Genomic DNA, 11,094 nt, shown 5'->3' on the forward strand with positions numbered 1-11,094 from the left:
TCTCATGTGCGTCGAAATTTCGAGAGGGGGAGGTGGAAGTTCAGTGTGGACTTCACCAAGGTTAGTGTTGGGAGTCATTTCGATTCCCGCAAAGTCCAGCTGAATTCCATATGGGAGATTTCTTCCGTACCTGCCAGATCCCGCAGCGTTCGGATTGGATCCCGCCAATGTGAGACCTTCAGCGTCACAACGGGATTCCAATGTTTTGTGCCTAAAGGAAAGTGCTGACACTTCTCGATCACGGTCTGGTATGGTCGATCCTGAGCTGCGGCTCTCTCGATGAGGGCATCCAACATTGATTTAAACTCTGGGATTAATTCTAAGCCAGGTGCGTAGGTTATCATAGACGATGATGCCATGGGATTTGTGCGGTAGGAAACAAGGTTTTTTTTGTAGGAATTTAGACTTGGAGCGTAAGGAAAATTGATGGGATTCCCAAAGACGGCACCGAACTGTTGATGTGATAAATTATGCCAAAACATTCACGAAAAATTTATGGTTAAAACAGATCGATTTAGATTTCTAAATGGACCTTAATTCTCCATAACAAGAATAAATTCGATCTCTTGAAGAACTGAAAATTTAATGTGTAATTTAAATGAAGACGAAAAACAAAATGTAAGAATAGCTCGAGGCTTTTGTTTTAAGATCGCTTGTGAACAATACAAATATTGGATTTCAATAACAATGATAAAGGCCAGAAAGTAACGTGCCCAAAAAGGGTCTCGTTGTCATATATTTATAGTCTGAGAGCGAGTTCGGATTGTTCGGTACACGTCATGCGTCAGTTGGAACTCTTTACTGCGTATCGAGACACCTAGCGTGAGAGACCTATTCATGCGAGGGCCATTGCAAATCATACTTGTTGACGAGCTCTAGATAAGCGAGTCTTCAAGAGGCGGTTATGATCAAGCTGAGAATCAATCATGTCGATGGGTTGTTCCACTGATTAAGTCTGCTATAACCAAAAGGCACGTGCTTGGGCCTAATAAACATGTATTGGGATTGTTGTTGGCCAATCTCGGAAAACCCGAAATACTAAATTCTACGTGACTTGCATCAAATTTTGAATCTACTGACCCAATGGGCCGGGCCACGAAAAATCCCATAAAGGCCCACTTCAAACGGGCCCAAGACAAACCCGCGCTCGCTCGCTTCACGACCATGCACAACATAGCCTATGTGCCCCGCGCCATAAGCGATGAAGGAGCACGCGCAACCTGCTCCCATGGCCCGCACTCGACATGTGCGCGCGACCTGCTCACGCGCACCATGCTCTACATTTGTGCACGACCTGCTCCCGGGCTCCACAAACGTGTGCGCGGCCTGCTCCCGCGCCCCGCACTGGACATACGTGTGCACGGCCTGCTCCCGTACCCCGCGCTCTACATGGGTACGCGCAACCTACTCCCGTGCCTCGCCCTTGACATGCGCACATGCAGCCTGCTCCTACACCCGGCGCTAGAAATTGGGCGTGTGGCCCGCTCCCGCGCCTTGCGCTCGACATTGCACGCGTGGCATGCTACCGCACCCCGTGCTCCTAGAAGCCCCCTTGATACGAATCACGCCAACAATGTGACGATGATCCGGAACCAATGTTGGTGCCTTTGCAAACCAGAATCTCAAGTTTGATGACTCCACGACCCAATGCCTAGAGAGACGCGAATCTTGGAATAATGAGGACGCCACAAACAAATGTGTAAATTCACTTGATAAGTCACGGATGAACGCCACAAGGAATAACGTGATAAGTTCAGAAGTTTCTTCAAGAAAAAAATAGAATTCTCTCACTTTTTATTTATAAAAAAAACGTAGTCTACCTTTCTCATTCATGAAACCACCTTTTAATAAGGAAAATTCAAAGCAAATTCGGAGTTCCTGGTTGCCTAACTTAAATGGGCCTAGAAGACATTATTTAGGCCTAATAACATTAAAATTAAAAGGCTAACTTAATACCTAACACATATGGGCTTCATTTAACATAAATAAAGCCCAAAAACACTTTAAAAAGAGTCCAACTTAACCCATTGTTTTTTTCTACGTAAATAACAAATAAATAACTCAAACAAAAATAACTTAAATGAGTCTTCTTCAATAACAGCTTGAATAATCAGAATTAGCTCTCGCTCGCTCCTTTCCTCTTCTTCGATTCTCATTTTCCTTTCTCTCGTCTGTGTATTTCTTCCATTCATCTTCACTTAAGCCATGAAACTCTTTTTTGAAGTCTTGGACTCTTGAATTCGGAATTGGCTCCTGGAAGCGCCTTTGTTTCTTTGCACGTGGGATCACATCATTATCTCTCTCTTGAAAAAGATTTGTCCTCAAATCTTTGACATAGTTGAATTCAGCGATGTTTAGAAACCAGCTAAACCCCTCTGCGTTGTGACTCGACTTTGTCTTCGTTTTCTCTTGGAAGTCGTTACGTATCATTTGTTGGTTGTGTTTTTTTGGTGAAGTTTCCTCAATCAGTGTACTCACCACGTAATCTTTTGTCGGTAGCACTTTCTCTTCTACAATAACTTTCTCATCAACGATAACTTTCAACTGAGCTTGTTCCTTCTTCTGTTGTTCAGGGTTGCCAAAATATTTTTCCATCGTTGTATCCCATGCTTTGTCAAAGGAATCTAGTCCTTTTGTTTGTTGAAGTCGTTGATGTTTCTGAAGCTCTTCATTCAAAGTTATGATTGGTCGATTTCTTCTCGGAGGAGGAATCTCTTCCTTCTTTGGGAACTTTGACTTCCACGGGACTTGGCTTGAACTTTGGTGACGCAAAACATTCCGCCTTTGTTGTTGTTTCTCCACTTTCAGTGCCACGAGAAGAAGCTCCTCCAATGTCTTGTAGTGATGAAGCTCAATCGTGTCGGCAATCTCGCGGTTGAGGCCTCTCAAGAATCTTGACATTGTAGCTTCTCGATCTCCGTCGACGTTGGCCCAAATCAGCGTCATCTCAAGCTCTTTGTAGTAATTATCGACGCTCTTGCTTCCTTGTTGCAGAATTTGTAACTTGTTGATTAAATCTCGATGGTACTGAATTGGCACAAATCATCTCTGCATTATTCTCTTCATCTCTCCCCAATTGTCAATAGGAGCAATTCCCCCGTATCCCCTACTAATATACAGCTTGTCCCACCATATAACAACATATTCTGCAAACTCAATGGTAGCGAGTTTTACATTTTTTTTTACTTCAGAATATTCATGACAGTCAAATACTCTTTCCATCTTACGCTCCCAATCTAGGTACTCATCGGGGTCACTTCGTCCTCGGAATTAACGAATTTTCATCTTGATGTTGCCTATGTTTTCAAAACCACGGTCAAATCGATTTCTCTCCCTTCGCCCTTTGTTGTACTCATCTCCTTGGCGACTCTCGAGGGAGATTCTTTCAAGATCATCCGCCAACTCATCTTCCCTAAACACCTCATCATCTTCATTTTCAGCCCTCCTTGGTTGGTTTTGTCTCGGAGGATTAGGTGCAAATATGGGTGGTGCGGCTCGGGGCTGCCTTTGGCGTGCGTCGTGCTCCATTCGATCGAGGCGATCAGTAACCGCCATTAGTTCTTGTTGCATCAATCGTGTAACTTCCCCATAGATTACTTGCACTTGAAAATTTTGTGCTCCGACGGGGGGCTGATCATTGTCTCCCGCTTCTGACATAATTAAAATCCTGCAAAACAATACCCTCGAGAAGTAATAAAAAGAAGGTCTCACAACACTCGCTGACGTGTTTCTCTCAAGTATGATGATCACTCAGTTTTGCTCGTGTTTACACTCAATATTATTGGCTTTTACCCTCTGATAAACTAACACTCTCTCGCCTCTTTCCACTCTAATCCTCTTTTATTTCTGTTGAAACTAAAGAACGGTGATGAAAAAGGTAAACTAGTGATGTCCAACCCGACCAACAAGAATGAACAAACACAAACAATTGCGACACAACACACAAAACCAAAAAAGATAGACACCACACTTTTTTTAGATCTTTTTTTAGGATCTGTCTTTTTTTTAATCTGTCTCTTTCTTTTCTTTTCTTTTTGTTTTTTTTAACCTCTTTTTCTGGAAAAAGAACTTCAATAAAGAGGAACTAAGAAAAGGAACTAAGAAGATGGAAATAAACAAGGAAAACTAGGAAATTCGGATGAAACTGGTAGATACTTTTAGGGACTCAAAATCGATAAAAAAATGACTTTTTCGGAATGAAATAGAGGGTTTACTTTTTCTTGAATCAATTCAATAGAGCACAAAAAGATCTTCGATTCGATATATGAAAAATCTAAATCCGATATCAGAATCAAAAGTTATGACCGTTTCAATTATGACCTAAAAACCATTTCGGGAATGACGATTTTTTTAATAAAACGAAAAGGATAGAAATAACCTTGATCAACTCGATCGGCCCTGATACGAAATGATATGAACTACGCTAACAATGTGACGGTGACTCAGAACCAATGTTGGGCCTTCGCAAACCAGGATCTCGAGTTCGATGACTCCGCGACCGAACGCCTAGAGAGACGTGAACCTTGGAATAATGAGGACGCCACAAACGAATGTGTAAGTTCGCTTGATAAGTTAGGAACGAATGCCACAAGGAATACATTGATAATTTAAGAAGTTTCTTCAAGAAACAAAGAGAATTATCTCACTTTTTTTTATCAAAAACGTAGTCTGCCTTTCTTATTAACGAAACCTCCTTAAATAAGGAAAATACAAACTAAATTCGGAGTTCTTGGTTGCCCTAACTTAATGGGCCTAGAAGACATTATTTAGGCCTAATAACATTAAAATTAAAAGGCTAACTTAATACGTAACACATATGGGCTACATTTAACATAAATAAAACTCAAAAACACTTTAAAAATACTCTAACCTAACCCATTGTTTTTTGCTACGAAAATAACAAATAAATAACTCAAACAATAATAACTAAAATGAGTCTTTTTCAATAACAGCTTGAATAATCAGAATTAGCTCTCGCTCGCTCCTCTCCTCTTCTTCGATTCTCATTTTTGTTTCTGTCGTCTTTGTATTTCTTCAATTCATCTTCACTTAAGCCATGAAACTCTTGTTTGAAGTCTTGGACTTTTGAATTCGGAATTGGCTCCTTGAAGCGCCTTTGTTTCTTTGAACGTGGGATCACATCACCCCCCTCCCCCGCGCTCGAAGGAAGCGCGTAGAAGCAATGGCGCGCCCCGCCATCCACCTGGCACAGCACGCAGAAGACATGGCGCGGCGCGCCAGTGCTCTCTCCGTCGTGCGCGCACGCCCTGAAATCGCCTCTGGCGCCCGAAAATGTGGCCCGCTCTCCGAGGTGCATCCATAGGTCATCTTAGGCATACTCATTCACTATAAATACCCCATCTCAGTTAGGAAGAGAGACACATGCATTCCTCTCAAAGATTATTCATTCTCTTAGTTTTGAAATGTTGCCAGAGACTTTCTGCGAACAATTTCCTCTAATCAAGCATTTAATCTAGCGCAAAAGCTTCGCTTAGGTTTTCTACTAAAAAACCCTTATGTCTCCCACGCACAAGCTGCGTCCGAGATTTTCTACTAAAAATCTCCTACACGTCCAACGCACAAAGCAGCGTCCGAAATTCTCCACTGAGAATCTCTTACGTCTCCAAAGGGAGAAAACACACATTCTCTCTCGGGTCACTCGATCCTAGAGTCCCGAGACGTCGCCGAAGACTCTTCCGCACTCCGTCTCCTTTGTCAAACACACCCTCCAGGCTCCACACCTTACACATTGTATACACACGCCTTGAACTACATCCTGACTTGATCATGCAGTGCGGGTACGTAGGCAGCTCACAAGAAGCACAGTCACACCCCCAATTCACCCCCTTCTCTCCTCAGAGAACGCCTCCGACTAGATAAACCTCAACTTGCGAATTTCGAGTTCAAACTCTTGGCTCGGGTGCGGCCATTTTTTGGTCCAGTCTTGGATCGAACCACCCGAAGCTTTAAATTGTTGTTCATTTTCGTGCGACAATAGGCACAAATCCATTGTGCATTAGATGGAGGACGAAGTCCAACATCAACCGTTACCTTCTTTTCATACTGATCATGGTTTTTTCTTCCATATTCATATATATATATATATATATATATATATATATATATTGATTTATTTACGCATTCATATATTTATATATACGTACGTTCATATATTAATATGTATGACTTGCTAAATCCCTTCGTTTCAATTCATCGATATTGCAAAGGTAAATGAGTGACAATTTTTTTTCTTATTTTATTTGCGATATAAAAAATGTTAACGAATTTATGTTAGCATTTTTTATTTTTGTTAATTAATATTAATTAACAATAGTTTCCATAGTTTTCCAAGTGTACCTCTGAATATTGTATAGTTAATTACTATAAATATTTGTTAATTAACGTTAACGGTTTACTTATTTTTTATGGTATTCGAATTTATTTTCTGCTGATTTGTATATACGCCGTTAATCAACGTACTTAATCATAATAGATTTTAGCTTCTAATTTTTTGTATTGTTCATCACACTATAGTGTAGTTAATTAACGTTCATTGTTATTGTTTTTCATGGTTAATTATTGTGTCTACATCATAATCGGATTTTTCTTTGCAATTTTTTCCTCAGTTTTTTAATATAGAATTAATTGGTTTGTATTTTGTTTAGTGAATTGGTTACATAATTGTTTTTTTTTAATATAGTACTTTGATTTCCATTTTTTTATTTTATAAAAATAAACAATAAAAAATGGCCGTGAAAAGGTATTTGGGTAGTAAAAAAGAAATGACTATTTAACTAATTTTTAAAATATTGAAAATATAATTACGAGTTTTCAATATAGCTAGTTCGATAGAGTGCTCTTTATTTTTTTGGTAGTTTGAACTAACAGCATCGTATCAAATATTAATTACTAAACACCATGATTAAATAATGTAAATCAATGTACATAAACACACACTACTACAAATATTAGATTTCACAACGGATATTCCACAACGGAACGTTGTCCCGTTGTGAAATCATGATCATGATGTTTCCACAACGGGTCAATAGTCCCGTTGTGGAATCTTGATGATTCTACAACGGGTCTATTGTCCCATTGTGGAATCATCATGTTTTCACAACGGGAAAGTTATCCCGTTGTGGAATTCTGATGATTCAACAACGGGACATTTGTCCCATTGTGAAATTCAATAAAAATTTAAGATTTAAACAACGGGATTGTGACCTGTTGTTTAATCTCGCCGCGGCCAAGGCATCATCTCGCCGCGGCCAAACTTTTCCACAATGGTACAATAACCCGTTGTGGAAATATGTGGGAGAACTGTAAAACCACGACATTTCACCACCACGAGCGCAAGCCTTGGCCGCGGCGAAATGTTTCCACAACAGTACAATAACCCGTTGTGGAAACAGTTCGCCGCGTCCAAGGCTTACGCTCGCCGCGGCGAAATGTCGTAAAAATTTTAGGTTTTCACTATAAAAGCCTCATTTTTGTTTCTTTCTTCATTTTCTTTCACTTCCTCTCACCTCAGACCTTCATTTCGACCAGTTTTGTGCAATTTCTTCTCCTAAACCTACCTCAAAACTTCGCCGCCTTCTCGCCGACGCCAAATCTCGCCGCGCCTCCTCGCCGAAGCCAGTTCTCACCACCATCTCTTTCTCTCTCTCGGTCTAGCCTCACTTGCTCCTTCTCCCACCAACCTTGAGGTATGTTTGTAAGTCAATTTCATATCAAAATCTTAAATGTCATGAATGTTTTGTGTGATTTATAAATTAATTTAGAATTTTTGTTGATTTTGGTTGTAATTGATGGTATTGGATTGTAGATTTGGGCGAAATTAGGATTTTTTGTTATGGGTTTTATTTTGTAGTTTATGATTTTGGGTATAAAGTTATTTTTAGGTTGAAAATGAGTTGTATTTTAATATTGTGGTTAAATTTATTTCGGATTTGAGTTTGAATTGTGTTTGTGATGAGTTTTATGCTTATTTTATTTTAATATAATGTGTTTAGTGTGGAATTTTGATATTTAGTGTTGAATTGAGTTTAATTTTGTGTAGAAAATGATTTATTGTTTGAAAATGTTGTTGAATGTGAGTTTGGATTGATTTATTCAATTAGAAAATGGGCCGATCAAAAACCCCCACCGGTTACAAAGAAGCCGCCCCTAGCTCTTCTAGGCCCCTACTAAAAAAAGTAAGAGACCTCGTCAATGCAAACCCGAACCCGAAGTGAACTATAATAGTCGGATATTCACTAGTAAGACCACGGAAGATCGATACATTCTCGTTCAACGAAGTCCGATCTTTGAATGAGGGTTGAAGGTGAGCCCAAGCACGCCTATAGGGGGTCAAATCCACAGCACCATCAAAGGTTTCTCGTGGAGAAAATTTTGTGCCACACCCGAGCACAAAGCAAACGTCACTCTCATGTACGAATTCTACGCTAACTTAATGGATCAAGTGGATGATGTGGTGACGGTTCACGGCGTAGAGGTCGACTGGAGTGTCAGAGCCATCAACGCGTTGCTAGGAACTCCGGACATCGATTTCGAGAATGAGGGTTACCAACAATGGTTAAACTTTTCTTCTTTTGTGTGTGTGTGTTATTGTCTATTGCATGTTTTAAATATAACAGTGTTTAGTTTGTGATCTATTGCATGTTTAAATATAACGGTTTTTATTTTACAGGCTCGCGAAATCGTGAATTTATTTCATTTTCTCTCGTCTCTTTTCGATAAAGCACTTCACCCGTCTCGATAAGGAACATGTCCATCTTCTGTTTTGTGTCATTCGTGGAAAAACCATCAACGTCGGTCGATTCATCTACAATTGGATGAAGAGAATCGACTTTAAGAATATCAAAAATGAATTGACGTATCCGTCAATCATCTACGGCTTGTGTCTGAATACAGGTATTTGAGGCTCAAAACACGACACAACCAAGAAGTGTGCGGTGCCTATTAATGACAAGACGATCTACACAACCAGAAGATGAGGAAGAGGATGAAGAAGAGAAGGACGAACCGTCACTCAACGAACCACTTTTGTGCTTACAACCACTCCTGGGTATGATCCCGCCACCCAAGACTACATTGCTCGGTGTAACCACTATTTTTTCGGTGGGTATCAACACACCCAAGACTACATGCACCGACAAGGAGCATATGGCGCTGTGGCTTTCGAGGGATTAAACGAGCTCATAGGTCGGTGGGACATCAACCAGGAGAATCAATTCCAGTTCCCTCCATATTCTCAATACACATACTATCCGGCCCAAGCAGCGCAATGGCCACCGCATATGACACCTCCTCAGTACCCGGAACCACCACCACCACAACCATCTGGGAATAACAACGAGGGCAACGAGTAAACTTTTTTTTAATGTGTTTTTTGAACCCTTCTAAATTTAATATTTGTTTTCAAGTTTTTTTTATATGTGTGAGACTTAAATATTTATATTTTTTATGTGTTTTATGAGATTGTTTGATACTCGTTTCAGTTTTTAGGAGGTCATTATTCCGTACACAAACAAATGAGTTTGAACAACATCAAGCGAAAAATACCTATGATTTCCACATCGAACACAAGGACAACGAATAGATTTCACGTCCTCCATATTCTCTCTAGATTATTTACAAAACTCATCTACACCTTCTCGATATATCTCATTTAAATTATTCTCCCACATCCATTTTTTCATCTTCAATGATAGAAAACCCTAGATTTTGCAACAAATACCCATTCTAGTTATCATATTATGCTAGAGAAGCATATTCAAAGCAAGTAGGAGAGAATAACTTACAAGGCTTGGACGTGTAGTTGAGAGTGGTAACCAAGGACGGCGTAGAACGGGTCGAAATTATGTTTGGAGTGCTTTTTCGAGTTAGTTTTTGAGATAAAAAAGTGAAAATGACGAGAAAATTTAATTTATAGGACCAATTCGCGAAATTTTGCCACGGCCAAATATATACGTGGCCGCGGAGAAATATTTCACAACGGGAATTGTGTATTTGTATTTTTATGTTGAAATTAGGTTAGAATTGTGTATTTGTGTCTAAATTAATTAATGTTGGATTTGAGTTAGAATATTTGATTACCTTGAGTATGAGTTGGAATTGAGTTAGAATATTAGATTGAATTTCGGTTTGAGTTTGTGTAGAAATTGTTTTGAATTGAAATTGAATTTCAGTTTGAGTTTGTGTTGGAATATTATATTGAATTTCGGTTTGAGTTTGTGTTGGAATTGTTTTGAATTGAAATTGAATTTCGGTTTGAGTTTGTGTTGGAATATTAGATTGAATTTTGGTTTGAGTTTGTGTTGGAATTGTTTTAAATTAAAATTGAATTTTTGTTTGAGTTTGTGTTGGAATATTAGATTGAATTTCGGTTTGAGTTTGTGTTGATTTGTTTTTTTCATAGATTATGTCTATACCTCCACTAGTACCGTTAGAGGTAAACGGAGATCCACCAATATCGATGGTCCCGGAAAAAGAAGAAATACTCTTATGCCTAAGGTTAATAAGTGTAAAACTCTTGGTAGGAAAATAAACGTACTATTTGATGAAAAAAATCAACCAATGAATAAGGAGGGTGGTGAGTTATCGAGTTATTTTGGCGTTTTAGCCAGAGAACACGTTCCGATTACGATGCTCGATTGGAGACTAAAAGAGCATAAACAACTAAAAGAAAGGATTTAGAATGAAATATGTGAAGCTTTTACGGTTCCTATAATATATAAGCATAATTGTCTTATGAGAGTTGGAGAAGCGGCGAGATTATTTCGTCACGAGCTATACAACGATCATGTCAAAGATATCATCAATGATCCAAGCGTCTTGAAGAGGCCGGAATACGTTTTAAAACGCTATGGAAATATCACCAAGAGGATTGGATTAAATTCGTTGAGTATAGACGTTCCGAAGTGTTCTAAAAACATCGGAAAATGGGAAAGAACTAGCCGGGAAGAACGTGTACAAATCTAGAACCGGTCGCAATGGATATCGCAAACTTGATCAAAAAAAGGTTAGATTTATTACATGTTTCATTTTGTGATCCTTGGTTCTTAATATAGTAATTAATTAATTAATTTG

The sequence above is a fragment of the Urtica dioica genome, chromosome 1 (genome assembly GCF_054948205.1).
Source record: "Urtica dioica subsp. dioica isolate 48M chromosome 1, U.dioica_male_clone48M_v1_H2, whole genome shotgun sequence".
Classification (NCBI taxonomy): domain Eukaryota; kingdom Viridiplantae; phylum Streptophyta; class Magnoliopsida; order Rosales; family Urticaceae; genus Urtica; species Urtica dioica.